Genomic DNA, 15,375 nt, shown 5'->3' with positions numbered 1-15,375 from the left:
TTCTGTGAGTTGAAATCCGGAAGCTCTGGACCAAATGTTTAGCCATGGAAATGCCATGGGCTAAAACCCAGTCTGGTGTTCTGTCCCAACGCCCAGCGGGCAGATTCCAGAGGCGGCGGATCAGGATTCCAGAGAGATTCCTGGATCAGGAGCACCTTCGCGCCAGGACCCCGGCTTCCCGAAGCAGCACTTCCCTCTCGGAAATGGAGGCAAAGGACGGCCCGAGGAGAGGGGGTGCAGCCCAAAGCCGCTCTGGCTCCCAAGGGCCTGTGGTGGGAACGGAGGGAAGATGCGGACTCCTAGATGACGCTCAGTGATCTTCGCCCCGTGGACGAACTTGTGAGTCTGTCGCTGGCTTTGAGGCGACGCAGGGAGGTGGCGAGTCCCGGACGCACGGGTCCCAGGCTCACAGCCGAGAGAACTGCTGCCCACGCATGGCCACAGGTCAAGGAGCCGAGAGGCCAGGCGGTCCCAGAGGGGGCGGGTGGCAGGGCTGGGTGCGGAGGGGCCGGTGCTGAGCCGAGCGCCAAGGGAGTCAGGTCAGCCCCGGTGAACCATCAGGATCTGCGCCTGCGTTTCGGAAGGAGACGCGTCTGTGGGGCCTGACCCTCAGGAGTTTCACCCCAGCAGGTGGGGACCCCTGCTTTTGATGAGCGTGTTAATATCCCTTTGAACCCGCGTGAATGACCCGGTACCTCTGGCTTGAGACGCGGAGGCGACAGGGACGGCCGACTCCTTGTAACTGAGTCTCTATCCCACGGATCTCATCCCAGCAATGACCCTTCTCTCTGGTCCCATGGCTGACACTTGCCCAAGGAGAGGGTGTCATTCAGAACGGTCAGCAGCCAGCGATGATGCGACAGACGGTGGACAACACGACCGGCTCAGAGGCAGCACCGGCAGACTTCCCTGTTCTCTCTCCTGAAATTGCTGACGACCGTTGCCATTCCTTCATGAGAGCAATAGCCCACTGACGAAGAGGCATTTCATCACCCCAGGAATAGCCATAAGCGTTTCTGCCGACGGAAGAGCACCACAGAGGGCTTGCCCACAAGAGAGAGCCAACCAGGGCCAAATAAGGGACCCACTGACCGCAGGGTAATTCAGAGCGGAGTTCAGGTATGTCACGCCAGGTGAGGCATCTCAGAAATAAAGATCCCTGGTTGCCCACGTCTGGCTCCCTCACCAAAGGTCTCGCTAAAAGCGAGCGCCCCCTCCACGCAGACCTGGTGCCGCCTGCCCGCGCGCTGCGGCCGCTGCCACAGCTCTCAGATGCTCTTCCTTCGGTCTCTTAAGGGAACGGAACCCCATTCTGTCGGTTGAGTAGAACAAAAAAAGGATCTGGTGTTTCTTTGTCTAAATACTAAGACATCAAGACCACGCACTGTGGCCTGGACGTCAAAAGGCACACAATTATGTGACAACACCTTTAAAAAACAAACAAACAGAAGTGCAATCCAGAACAGCTCCTTGTCAGCAGTTCTGCCCCCCGCAGAGCATGTGAGGAGCCGTTACCACCGATGCAATTGCGTGCCTGGGCTCCCTAACCGTCATCGAAGGTGCGCCCCCGAGATAAGACAAGGCCCCTTTAAGAGTTGGGACAAGGCAGCGAAAGGAAAGCTTGTGGAGACAGTGTTCTCAACAATACATTTCAGGACACCGAACAGCCGAGCCAGATTTTAAACGCAAAAAAAAAGTGTTAAACGAGCCAGTTCGAGCAAGTTAAGGCATAAAATTCAATTATAACACGCTGCCCATATGGCCTTCTTTCTCTAGAAGGGAATGTTTCTCTCACAATGAAACCTCACACATTTTTTTTTAGGCAGCCGACGCCACATCAGAAATAGTTTTGCACATGTGGTACTCACCCAGGCACAACGCTGGCTATAGTCTGAAAAAGAAAGAGAAAGAAAGAGTCAGTTTCCTGGTTAAAACGCTCAGCTGCCCCTTCTAGCCACTTCTTTCTCTACATCAGGGGTTGAACGTGCCCATTTTTGCTTCATTGCTCGGGGCTCCCTGAGGCTTTGCATCTTCACCATACATGCTTTTTGCTGAAATCGTCAGCTTTCAAAAGGGTCCTTCCCCAAACTCTCCTGGACTCCCTGGTGGTCGGTTGATGGGGGAGGTGGTGCTGACCGAGGTCTGAAATGCTTGGCCGCTAGCCCCCACGACGCCCCATCCGTCTGCTGCTCCTTCTGCAGCTTACAACACCTCCCCCTCCCCAGAGGCATCCCCTCAGCCCACCTTCCCCAGAGACACCCACTTAAAACCTGTTTGGGGTATCCCCTCGCCCGAGTTAATCACCGTTCGGCTTCCTCATTCCCCACTAATTTAACTCTAATGTTCTTTTAAAGACAGTTTTATTGAGATATAATTTACACACCATAAAGTCCCCCGTTCAAAGTCTACAATTCAATGGGTTTTAGCATATTCTTGAGTTTCATAACCATCACCATTGTTTCATTCTACATTTTCATCATCCCCCCAAAACCCCCATGCCTTTTCATTCATAAACTCCCCAGCCCCACTCCCCACCCCAGCTCCTTTTCTCCCTACCCCATGAGCCCTGGCAACCACAGATCTACTTGCTGGCTATGGATGCGCCTATTCTGGACATCTATAATAATCAAAGCGTAATATGCTAATTAGACTGGACGTCCTTCCGGCCAGCCTTCCGGACGAAGCAGGGGCTGCGAGGGGAGTCCAGGTCCTGGAGGGAAGCCCGGGTCCTGGGTGCCAGAGGGAAGCCAGTGCTGGTAGCCAGGGGAAGGAAGGCCTACTCATGCACGAATTTCGTGCACCAGGCCTCTCGTTTCATATAAATGGGATCCTGCAATATGACACGTTCGGCTGGCTGCTTTCACTTAGTACACTGCAGGCTGTCCCAGCACTGCCTTCCTTCTCGTGGGTGAGTATGAGTCCCTTGCATGAGGAGACCACATTTGGTTTATCCATTCCTCAGGCGACAGACACAACTCCCTTGTTCTTGTGTGAGTGGCCAGGGTGGCACTGCGCCTGCCCTGAGCCTATGGCTGGAGACGTGCTCGGCTGTCATCGTACACGTGCACTGGGAGACAATGAAATCGATCGTCACTGTTTTTAAATGTCTAGTGCAGTACATGGATTTTCCCACCAAAACAGACTACTTCTTATTTAAGTCATGGCCAGGCCACCTTATTTCAAAGCAAAGACAATAAAGACTCTACACAATCGGAACAGGTTGTATTAACTGAAAAGCTGACCCGTGAAATAGGTTTAGAGTGAAAGAAGCAAAAGTAACAGTTCTGGTTACTAAGGAATCTTAAATCTACTTGGGCAAATGCACAGCTAACATTATCCTTTTTTAAAAATATATATATATTTTATTGATTTTTTACAGAGAGGAAGGGAGAGAGATAGAGAGTTAGAAACATCGATGAGAGAGAAACATCGATCAGCTGCCTCCTGCACATCTCCCACTGGGGATGTGCCTGCAACCCAGGTACATGCCCTTGACCGGAATCGAACCTGGGACCCTTCAGTCCGCAGGCCGACGCTCTATCCACTGAGCCAAACCGGTTCCGGCAGCTAACATTATTCTTAATGGGGAAGACTAAATGTCCCCCACCCCCACCTCCACTACTGGGAATAAGGCAAAGATGTCCACTTTCTCCACTCATATTTAACATTGTATTGGAAGTCCTAGTCAATGCAATAAGGCAGGAAAAAGAAATAAAAGACATAGACATTGGAAAGAAAAAAACAATACTACTTTAATTCTCAAATGGCATGAATGCCTACCTAGAAAATTCCACCAAAGCTACAAAAGAGCAACTGGACATCTATCTGTGGAGTAACATGAAGTCACAGGTTTCCCAGCGTGCAATGGAGCCCAGTATAACACAGCAAGTGGCCGGAAGGTGAGGGGCACTGTGGTGACCACTGGAGAAGGGAGAGCTGCTTTTTTGTAAGAATAACTTATTATAGAGCCTACCCCTACCGACTCCCCAGAAAGAATCCGGGAAGATGCTGGAGAGAGTGGCTTGTGGTGTCTGCCTGGGACCAAGCATGGGACAAGGCAGGAGCGGAAGGAGCCCTTCCTGTTTCCGGATCCCTGGAAATGCTAAAAACGACCTTCCACACAATACAACGCCGAGTCACATCAGCATGGAATGCTGAGTCATGTTAGCATGCAAGAAGACCAGTGACAAGCGAAGCCTGTCACATGCAGAAGTAGGGCTGCAGGCTTGAGTCAAGCCAGACTGCAAACCCCAAGGATCACCCCAGTCGCGCGAGACCCAGATGGGCACCCTGTCCACGGCCGGCTAAATGGAGGAACAAGCACCATCGAGCACATCGCCATCAAACACAACCCATACTTTTCAATTAAACCTCGAACTCATGCTGTGCTGTTTCCATTTTCTCTCTTTTTATTGAATGTAGTGGGGTGACATTGGTGAATAAAATTACATAGGTTTCAGGGGTACAGTTCCATAACACGTCATCTGCACACAGTGTTGTGTGTCTACCACCCCACGCCACGTCTCCTTCCATCCCCACGCAGCCTCCCTTTGCCCTCTTCTACCTCCCCACGCCTCGGTTTATTTTGTTAAACAACGCGAGAATACACGGAACCGCCGGCTCTACAAATAGATCACACATGGTATGGGCTTGGGGCTCACACATGTCAGCGTGAAACCACAAGCGGCAGCTTCTCTCAGTGGAGAAGTCGAGAAAAACCACCAGGCAGAGGACCCTCTCACGCCAGCCGGGCCCTGGTGCAGATGGCTGCACACAACGGAGCGAGACGTTGAAAAAGGAGAAATGAGCCCATTCCGAAATGGGGGAGGGGAGGATGGGCGCCGGGGACACACGGCTCCTGGAGGGGGCGGGGTGGCACTGAGGAGCTTGCACAGTGTCCTTCCGCAACGGAGAGGTCCCTGGTCTTACTGGGGCAGCACCGTCCTCCAAAAATGGGAAGCAAAGAAGCTATTAGACTGATGGTCGGTCAAGTGCCTCGGCGGCCGCTGATGTCTCACCCACAGCGCACAGCCCACAGCCCACGCTGGTTGAGTCCCATTTTTTAAAATTTTATTTTTATGTTTTAAATATATTTTTTATTGATCTCAGAGAGAAAGGGAGAGGGAGAGAGAGCCAGAAACATCAATGATGAGAGAGAATCATGGATCAGCTGCTTCCTGCACATCCCACACTGGGCATCGAGCCCACAACCTGGGCATGTGCCCTGACTGGGAATCGAACCGTGACCTCCTGGTTCATAGGTCAACACTCAACCACTGAGCCACACCGGCTGGAAAAGTTTGAGTCCCATTTTGAAGATAAGACTGAGACTTGATCAGTGTCGCACAGAGCAAGGCAATGGGCAGCGGGGACCCTAGGGCAGGGTTGCTGAGACCCCACGGGCTGAACAGGGAACCCATGAGGGAATCCAGCCCACACGGCCATGACATTTGTCCGTCTCCTTTCCCCCTAAGAGAAGTCCCCTGTCATTCTCCACCTTCGTGGTGGGGCACAGCCTGTTCAGGGCGACATTGCCCCTGGAGAACGCCTAACTCTAGAAAGGGCTCCCCTGTGGTCTGTGCGCCAGAAAGACCTGGAAAGGCCCAGGCGGGCCACACACTTCCTGTGGAGGTGGTGAGTGGGCGGGAGTGGCCTGGCTCACAGAGGCCTGGGCCAGCTGGCTGCGGAGGTCTGGCCGGCACACAGGCACCATCACTGGCTACCAGAGACCAGACTCGGGAGGATGCCCAGCTGCACCATAGAGAGGTGGTGTGAGGGCACAGAGCAGGGGAAATCCACCCTGGGGGCAGGGAGGCCAGGCCAGGGGGTGGCTGGGGGTGGCTGGGGCAGGGAGGCCAGGCCAGGTGGTGGCGGGGGTGGCTGGGGGCAGGGAAGCCAGGCCAGGCGGTGGCTGGGGGTGGCCGGGGGCAGGGAGGCCAGGCCAGGGGGTGGCTGGGGGTGGCCGGGGGCAGGGAGGCCAGGCCAGGGGGTGGCTGGGGGTGGCCGGGGACGGTGAAGCCAGGTCAGGGGGTGGCTGGGGTGGCTGGGGGCGGGGAGGCCAGGCCAGGCAGTGGCTGGGGGTGGCCGGGGGCCGGGAGGCCAGGCCAGGGAGTGGCTGGGGGTGGCCGGGGGCCGGGAGGCCCGGCGGTGGCTGGGGGTGGCTGGGGGCAGGGAGGCCAGGCCAGGCAGTGGCTAGGGGTGGCCGGGGGCCGGGAGGCCAGGCCAGGCAGTGGCTAGGGGTGGCCGGGGGCCGGGAGGCCAGGCCAGGCAGTGGCTGGGGGTGGCTGGGGGCGGGGAGGCCAGGCCAGGCAGTGGCTAGGGGTGGCCGGGGGCCGGGAGGCCAGGCCAGGCAGTGGCTGGGGGTGGCCGGGGGCAGGGAGGCCAGGCCAGGGGGTGGCTGGGGGTTGCTGGGGGCGGGGAGGCCAGGCCAGGGGGTGGCTGGGGATGGCTGGGGGCGGGGAAGCCAGGCCAGGGGGTGGCTGGGGGTGGCAGGGAGGCCAGGCCAGGGGGTGGCTGGGGGTGGCCGGGGGCAGGGAGGACAGGCCAGGGGGTAGCTGGGGTGGTGCTCCTACAGGAAGTGGCCTCGCTGCAGGGTCTGGTCCGGATCCCTCACCAGATAAGGAGAGAGCACGTTACTGTGCAGCCCAGCCTTGCAAAGAACAAAACCCGACTCCAGCACCTAGACTCACCCACCGGAACTGCTCCACCGCGCCGAGCTGTCATTTTATAGCATACACACAGGGCCATCAACACCAGAGAGAAATGGCCATGAGCATGGAGCAGGGCCTGGCCCGGGAGGCGTCCGGAGCCCTGGGCTGACGGGTGAATGACGTCATGGTGCCGTCAACTGGGAGCAAATATGCTGTGACTCCAAACCTGCTGCTGCCCAAACACGCCCGAGGACCATTCTCTCCTTCCGGCCGATTCTCTGCATCTCAGTCACCCTCAAGGTCGGCACCCGTATGGAGGGCCCTGGTGACCCAGCCTGAACACACCTGAGTGTCTCCACCGCCTGGGCCGGGCAGGAGAGAGGTGGGCTAGAGGAGCAACTCAGGTGGCAGCGACCTCACCCAGGTACTGCTCTGTCTGCAGGCCCTGTGCCTGCTTGCTGACCTGGGCCAGCACCTTGATCACACTCTACCTGACACTGTCTCTCCTCGCCCCACCTGGGTGAATGGGGCCGAGTGGAAGCGTTTTTGGAGAGCAAGGCCTGCTTCACTCCTCCCACTGGGGTCGCGCTGTGAAAGGTCCCCAGGACGGGCTTTTAGGGCGCATGATGCTCAAGTAATTATTCAGGAGGCCCAGTATTCCCCTGCACCCAGAATGAGAGGAAACTCACATCGTGCTTCTTAATTTAGAAATAACAACCGATGCTGTTAATTAAAATGCCAGTTACCACCAACCCTGGACAAATGGCGAAGGGGCGAGTCCGACCTGCCTCAATGTTTTGGCTTAACGATTCCCTCCACCTAACGGCTGGTCGGACCGATCAGTCCTCTGCTAAGTATCTGTGTTAGATGCAGGAAGAGGAGGCTGGTTCTAAAACGGGGGGTGGTGGGGGGCGGCAGGGGGACCGGCCTGAGCATCACCTGAAGTCACCTGTGCCTGAAAGAGAAAAGCCAAGTGTCTCCACTGAGCAGGGAGCTCACGGGGAAAGGTGAGCCTGGGGGCACGCATCACTGAGCTGTGCACAGACGTGGCCCCAGGCTTCGTGGCGGGTTCAGCCCCTGGTAGGGGCGTGTGAGGAAGGCAACTGAGTAACAGATGGATGTTTCTGTCTTCCTCTCTCTAAGAAAAACAAACAAAACACACATCCTCAGATGAGGATTAAAATAATAATAATAATAATAATAATAATAATAATAATAATAAAGAAGTGTCCACAGGCGGACAAGTGCCTATCCTCCCGCCCCTGGCCTTGTCCTGCTCTCTCCTCCACCAGGGGGAACGCTGGAAGGCACTGGGAACAAAACCGCGTTGCAGCACAAACATGCGGCCCCATCTGGGCAGGCCCCGTCTGGGCAGGCCCCGGCCACAGGCACGCGATGTCTGCTGGCCGTCTGGCCGTCCACCTGCAAAGGTCAGCCGTCCTCTTCCCGCGGGGCGGGGGAGGGGAGGGGCGGTGCGCTCCGCATTCTCAAGGAAAATGGTTTTCTTTCTTTTTTTTCTAATCCTCCCCTGGGACTATTTTCCATTGATTTTTAGAGAGAGTGGAAGGGAAGGGGAGAGGCACAGAGAGAGAAACATCGATGTGAGAGGGAGGCATCGATTGGCTGCCTCCCGCACCCACCCCGAAAACCCGGGGCCCTTCAGTCGAAAAGCTAACGCTCTAACCACTGAGAAAACTGACCAGGGCTGTTTTCTTTCTTCACAACTCAAGGCATCATCTTAGAATGTGTGGATTTGAGCAGCTTCCACAGCCTGCATCATCCCAGGCGTTTGGGTCAACCAACATGCAGATGTCAGAGGGGGCAGGTGTGGGTCTCAGATTTGGGCGGGGGGCACCCCAGGTCCTCACCTGCCTGAGGTTGACCAGGAGTCTGCCCAGTAATCCAAGTCCGAGGGAGCGAGGAAGGCAAGGAGTGGGTGCTCCCCAAGCCGGAGCCCTGCCCGCTGCCCCCCCGGCAGGCTGTGACCTTGCTAGCCGGTGACCTTGGGCAGGCCCGGCATCCTCCCTGGACTCCAGTGGCCTCTGCACATGAGGTCATGGGCAGCTTCAGAGGTTGATCCGAGGACACAGTGTGTGTGAAGGAGCCTGTGAACTCGGAAGGTGAGTCCATGAGCCCAGGCGAGGGGCGGGCGTGGCGGGAGGCGGGGGGGGGGGGGGGGGGGGAGCCACGTGCCCAGGAGTCAGAGCGGCACTGACGGTCTGCCGGGCGCCACGCTGGCCACACTGCAGCCAGGGGCCCATCTACCCATGATGACCTTTCCTTTCCTTGATGGGAATGCATGATACCTGAGGGTCTGAGCCTGTCACGCATCCTCCCTGAGGTCGAGTCCGGGAGGACATGCAGTTACAGCGAAGCAGAAAGAATGCTGGGAAACTGTGATGCCGAGGAGATCAATCCACGGACGTGGGTGCCAGGACCTGAAGCCAGCTGCCGGAGTCATGTGGTCAGTAAGGGGCAGAGCTGGAAACCACAGCAGCCGACCCCACGCTCTCAGGAGATGACACCCAGACATTAGTGGGCCCTATGCTCTGGTCAAGAATCACTTCCTGGGAGACAGGCTGCGTGGGGAGCAGCGCCGGGCCATGGAAAAGGGGGTGTCGTGGCCCAGCGCCCAGCGGAAGGACACTGGCCGGGATGCTCCCTCACCCACGTGCTCCCCTGGTCACCACGCACCTCCTCCTAAAAAGCCAACCATTTATCTAACATCACAGCCGAGGACACGGTATCCCATCTTCCTGCCTCACTCCCAGCTGGGATCTAAGATTCACCAGCAAATTCCAAGACTAGAAAGACTCCTTGAACACAGGCCGGGTCTCCCAAAGGTGAGAGCTCCGGAAGTGGAATCCGGGAACCGGCCTGGAGCTGAAGGTCGCGCCTGTACTTGACAGGAGGCCCCAGGGTCGCTGGTGCACCCTCCTGGGGTCCCCGGCCATCCCGTGGGGTCCCCGACCAGCCGGCACCAGCCACGCCCTCCTGGCCTGCACTGTGGAGAGCGGGGAGTCTCATCCAAGAGCAGCCACGTGTCTGCCAGACCCCTTCCATTTAAACTAAACCGGCCTGTCCAGTGGCTCAGGGGTTGAGCACCGACCCCTGAACCAGGAGGTCACTGGTTCCATTCCCGGTCAGGGCACGTGTGCAGGTTGCAGGCTCCATCCCCAGTGTGGGGCGTGCAGGAGGCAGCCGATCCATGTTGCTCTCTCATCCCTGTTTCTAAATCTCCCTTTCCCTTCCTCTCTCTCTGAAATGAATAAAAACGTATTTTAAACTAAACCAGGAACTGTGTTTCTGGACAGTTTCCCAGGAACCACCCTGAGAGTAGAAGCAAGGGCCCGTGGCGAACCCCAGGCGCAGCACCTCGCCGAACTCTCAGAGTGAGAGCTCAGCACCACCCTCCTCACCGGGAGGGGCAGACGGAGCTCTGAGCACGGGGCGACGTCCCCACGTCTCATGTCCAGCCTCGTCCTCAACTGCAGGCTGTGACCGTGAGGCTGGAGCTCCTGACAGCCCCTCGTCCTGGGCTGGACAGTCTGTGCCCGAGACCCGCTGCGCAGAGCACACCCGTGGGGGGGAGTGGCGTGCCCACGCGCCAGCCTCGCAATGATCTCAACACCCGGCTTCAGTTGGAAACGCGTCCAGATTCTGGAGTTTCGGGCCGAGGGAGAGGGACAGCCACACCTGCCTGACCCAGGCGCGGGGCGGGCTCCTGGCTCTGGACCCCGCGGCCGTGAGCCCTCGGGCAAAGGTCGTGCACAGGACCCAGAGCACCGGTGACGTGTGGCACCAGCTCCCGACCAAACGACCAACCAGTTTACACCCACGGATTCTCCAGACGGCAGAGAGGACCGCCCGCCTCACCTCGCCTTTCTAGATGCCGGCGCCAAGAATGCACGCGACGCCAGCTCATCTGTTATCTCCTCCATCCACGCAGAGGCCCTGGGGAGGCCAGAGTGTGTTTCTCTCTCTCTCTCTCTCTCTCTCTCTCTCTCTCTCTCTCTCTCTCTCTCTCACACACACACACACACACACACACACACACACACACACGGCAGCCAGGAGCGCTGAGCGGCGAGCGAGGGACCCGTCATCACTGCAGACGTCCCGCCGTCTGCTTCGTGCTCTTCCGGTGAGAGGTCCCCTGGCAAAGGTGGCGAAGGACACGCAGAAGAGGCTCCACCCCGGGCATGGCTGCCCACCTTCAACCCGACTGCCTCCTGCGGGGGCACTTCTCAGTCCGGGGATGAGAACTGCTGTGCAGCCCGCTCGGTAGCTCAGCTGCTCAGAGCAGTCCTGACGCACCACGGTTGCAGGTTCGATCCCCGGCCAGGGCGCATACAGGAACCAATCGATGAATGGTAACTAGGTGGAACAACCCATCGATGCTTCTCTCTCTCTCTTTCTCTCAAATCAATCAATAAATAATAATGTGGGGAAAAAACCCACTGTGGAGACGGAAAGGCGGCTCTCCGTCTTTCAGGGGAAACGCATCCTTGCAAACCTGCCGGCTGAGCCCCTCGGGCCTTCACAATAGAGCACCGTCTGCGCCAGCGAAGCTTCCGGTTCCTGGAGGCTGGGCCGCCCTCTCCATCACAATGCAGCCCTGTGTGTGCATCCCGCCCGCCAGCCAGGAAGCCCGGGCCCAACCTCAGGCACAGTGGCCCTCGCAGCTTATCTGGGGGAAACGGAGCGGAGCGGGCAGCATCGAATGGCCACTGTGCGAGGTGCTTCCCCCAAAACCTGCCCTGGCGGCTGCAGCCCCCCAGCCCTTGTATTTCAAGCCCACAGAGTGGAAGCCATGACAGAGGGGGGTCAGGCCTGGGGGGCCCCGCACCTGTATGAAAGCAGCATCCAGACCAAACCTGCCTGGATGACCAACCGCCCGGATACAAAGCAGCCTCCCTCCCCGCCCCCAGCGTGTGGTGCAGAGCACGGTTATCCAGGTGGCACCATGGCCCGTCCGCCTGCAGGACACACAGGGTGGACGCCCCCTGCCCTGGGCACGGGGTCAGAGGCGGGGCTCTGGGTGCCAGGGTAAGAAGCCTGTTGTTTAGGCTCTGGGGCTGGAGGGTCTCCTCTGGGGGCCACCACAGAAGAGGACGTCGGAATGCCCCCTTCCCCGCGGCCCCCAAACGGACAGCGGCTTCCTCTCCTCATGGCGCCCACTTGTTTGCTCAGGTCCAGCGTGCATTCGGCACACCCCAGCCACACAGAACCGAACTGCCCCGTGGCAGTCACGGTTACGAGGGATTTTAAACGACTGATTTACACGGAGATGCTTCCTGAACACGCAGCATGTGGGCCGGTCCTGGTCTGAGTGTGGCCGCTGAGGACTGGCCGCTGAGATAACCCTGACCCGCACAGGGACACACACGCATCCCTAGCGCATCCCGGCCCGGGCAGCGAGGCCGCTGGGCGTGCACACAGCGCCCTGGACCTGGGGGTGCACACAGCACCCTGTACTTAGAGCGGGGGGGGGGGGTGCGGAAAACATCAAACAGACGTCACTCTCTCCGTGATTCCGTTGTCGTCACTTTCAAAGCAGGCGAAGGGAACGTGTGGTGCCAGAAGTTGGGGGGGGTCCCCTGGAGGGTCAGGGCGGGGGCTTGGGGAGAGGCCACCGGGGGCTGGAGCTGGGGTCCCTGCACTCCTAGGCTCCTCCGCACTCAGGAGCTGCATGCGCTTTACGGCGCGTCTGCTTCAACTTGATCTACTCGTTTGGATCATTGCTGGTACCGCTTTTTATTTTTTATGTTTCTATTGATTTTAGAGAGAGAGGAAGAGAGAAGGAGAGAGAGAGAGACCCCTGCTCAGCGGGTCGTCTGCAGACCACCTGGGGACCAGTGACCAGGCAGGGACGCCCGGGGGGCTGGGAGGAGGGCAGTGCAGACCAAGGGGCCAGTGCAGAGAAAAGGGAGAGCCCCGTGTCCAGGGCTGTGCCCACCATCAGTGAGGACGGTGTTCCCTGTCCCGGGGTCCCCTGGGTGAGGTGAGAGATGGCCAGGCCCCAAGCCAGCCAAGGTCTGCATGCCCTGCAGTGGGTGTCGGCTCAGCCTCTGCCCCCCGAGGGGGTCGTGTCCCCCCATTCCCCGCTTAGCCCACATCGGGGCAGTTTTGCCATTTAATTTCTGGCCACTGCAGTACATGCGCATTTGTGCTTTAGGGAACTGTAGAGGAATCCAGAACGCAGCCACGTGCGTGTTTGTTGTGGTGGAAAGTGTAACAGGAAGGCAGCGGGGAGCCGAGACTGCGCCCTAAGTTAAGGTCTGTGAGCACTCCCGGTGCGGCGCTGGCTCCCTCCCTCTGCAAACGCCCGCCCGGCAAGGAGTCGGAGAACATGCTCATCGCAGACAAGCCTGCATCCCAGCGGAGAGCACACGCTGCTGCTTTTTTTATTTATTTATTTTTTTAGAGAGAGAGTGGAAGGGAGGGGGAGAGACCGAGAGAGACACAGCGATGTGAGAAAGACACTTGGATCGGCTGCCTTCTGCATGCCTCGCCCAGGACCAGGGATCGAGCCTGCAACCAACGTACGTGCCCTTGACTGGAATCGAACCCGGGACCCTTCAGTCCGCGGCCGAAGCTCTAGCCACTGAGCCAAATGGGCCAGGGCCATCCACACTTCTCGCACATTTCCACAGGGTGCAAATCCACTTAAGGGCTTAAAATAGCCACAGAAAGGAAGGGGGGGGGGCGTGCTCTGTTAGTCACCAGGGGGATTACTGATTGAAGCGCTTCCCGTGTGTGTGTGTGTGTGTGTGTGTGTGTGTGTGTGAAGGGTCCCCTCCCTGCTCTGACATTTAGGGTAAAACCTCAGGGAGGCAGCATCCACTTCCTGCCACTGGATGATGATAAAAATGTCAGAACGGAAGTTCCAATTTCAGAAGCTCCGTAGGAGTGACACCCACATCGTGTGGAGGTGACACACCCACCATGGAATCCACTCTGAACCAAAACCCAGAATCAGGCACACGGCCTCCCAAGGGTCCCAAGAAACGGGGAGGGGTGAGGGGGTGGGGGTGTTGAGGCCACAGGCTCCCTAGGTGTCTGGGGGGGAGGGCGCCCCGAGATGGCTGAACGGACCCTGGTCACACCTCCCCCGGCCTCGCTGTCTGGGGAGGCCGCTGGGGAAGGAAGCATTTTCATTCTCCACGGGCGCCTGCCAGCAGCTCCGCACAGGCCCGCACTGTTCCCTCAGCTCCCGCCAAAGGGGAGGCTGTCACCGCCGACGGGGAGAACGAGGCTGCAGCTGGGGTCGCCCCTGAATGCCTAAGCGTCCCCGCCTGTGCGCGCTGAAGAAAGCACTTCTATGCCCCGAAGAAGGCCACACACAGGCCGGGCACATGGGGGGGGGGCTCCCCACACCCACAGCCCCGCTTCAGAGGCCAGCACGTTGGCACCGGCTGAATGCACGCTCGCAGCAGAGGGGGGCGAGAGGGGACCCCTTGTTTCTCTGTCAGAGAAAGTCGCCCATTTGGGGGCTAATGGAGCTACATGGTTCTGAATTCCGGTGACGCTGGACGATGGCAAACTCACAAGTGCACGCACTGACAGGACCTACTGCAGGGCTGGGGACGCCAAGCGAAGCTGTGAATAGACGAGTGTGTGTGTGTCTCCAGGAGCTCAGGGTCAGAGGGGACCAGGTGAAGTTGGGGGTGAGTCCCCACGGAGCCACAGCAGCTCTGACAGGTGCAGAAGCACAAGGTGAGAAGCGGGGCCAAGGCGTGGAGGCAGGCCCGGGCCAGGAGAAGCTGATGAAGGACCTTTTGAAAGAGCAGATAAGAAGCCTGTATCCTTGGGTCACATGGATGCAGGGTCTTGAGTGCTCTGTAAAGAAATCCGGCCATAACTGGGACAGAGTTGGGGGGGGGGGGGGGTTAACCTAACAGGTTGGAAAAATGGAACCTAGAAAGTATGAAAAGAGCATCCAGCTAATAAGACTCCCTCCTGGCCACTGCAGCGCTGGTTACGTTCAAGATTCAGCGTCCGTTATCAGCAGGGAAATAAGAATGAAAACAAGCCTGACTGGTGTGGCTCAGTGGTTGAGCATCGACCTATGAACCAGGGGGTCACGGTTCGATTCCCGGTCAGGGCACGTGCAACCCCCAGTCGGGGGCCTGCAGGAGGCCGCCAATCAATGATTCTCTCTCATCACTGATGTTTCTAACTCTCTCTCCCTCTCACTTCCTCTCTGAAAACAAAAAATATATTAAAAAAAAAAATAACAAGAGTGAAAGAAAAAGAAATCTTGGCTACGAGCTCACAGAGGAGGCACACCTTAACCCACAATAAAGACAGAGCTTCAGGCCATTTGAAAAGTGTGGCCTTTAATACAGACATCGTCCCAGTAATAAACTTAATGCTTCTAATCTGTGCGGCAATCACTTTCCGTGTAAATTCAGGAATGAATGAATGAGTGAATGAGTGAGTGAATGCATGGACTGGGTACCTTTTAGGACACCCTGTGCTGTCTTTTCCTGTTTCACTCAGGCCCCAAACTGTAGTTAACTTGGATTTCTCTTTTCTTAAAAATAGAGGACTAGACAAGTTGAATAGGACTGTATCTATTAAAGAAGTTGAATCAAAAATTAATAACCTTCTAAAACAGAAAGTAACAGGCAAAGACAAGTCACTGGTGAATTCTACCCAACTTTAAGAAAAAAATTATTCCAACTCTCTACAATTTCTCTGGGAAGACAGAGACAGAGGG

The 15,375-nt window shown here is 57.5% G+C and overlaps 1 protein-coding gene across 1 annotated transcript in view; it reads right to left on the bottom strand.

Moving 5' to 3' along the window:
* PTPRE (protein tyrosine phosphatase receptor type E) overlaps nucleotides 1-15,375 on the bottom strand; it is a 103,988-nt gene that overhangs the window by 65,555 nt on the left and 23,058 nt on the right. Inside the window, exon 2 of the mRNA XM_036335676.1 lies at nucleotides 1,869-1,891. The gene's annotated coding sequence lies outside the window, so the exon portion shown is untranslated. The remainder of the gene's footprint in view (nucleotides 1-1,868; nucleotides 1,892-15,375) is intronic.

The sequence above is a fragment of the Myotis myotis genome, unplaced genomic scaffold (assembly GCF_014108235.1).
Source record: "Myotis myotis isolate mMyoMyo1 unplaced genomic scaffold, mMyoMyo1.p scaffold_m19_p_15, whole genome shotgun sequence".
In the NCBI taxonomy this organism is placed as follows: Eukaryota; Metazoa; Chordata; class Mammalia; order Chiroptera; family Vespertilionidae; genus Myotis; species Myotis myotis.
The sequence above is the reverse complement of the archived record's forward strand: the minus strand, read 5'-3'. Positions and strand labels throughout refer to the sequence as shown.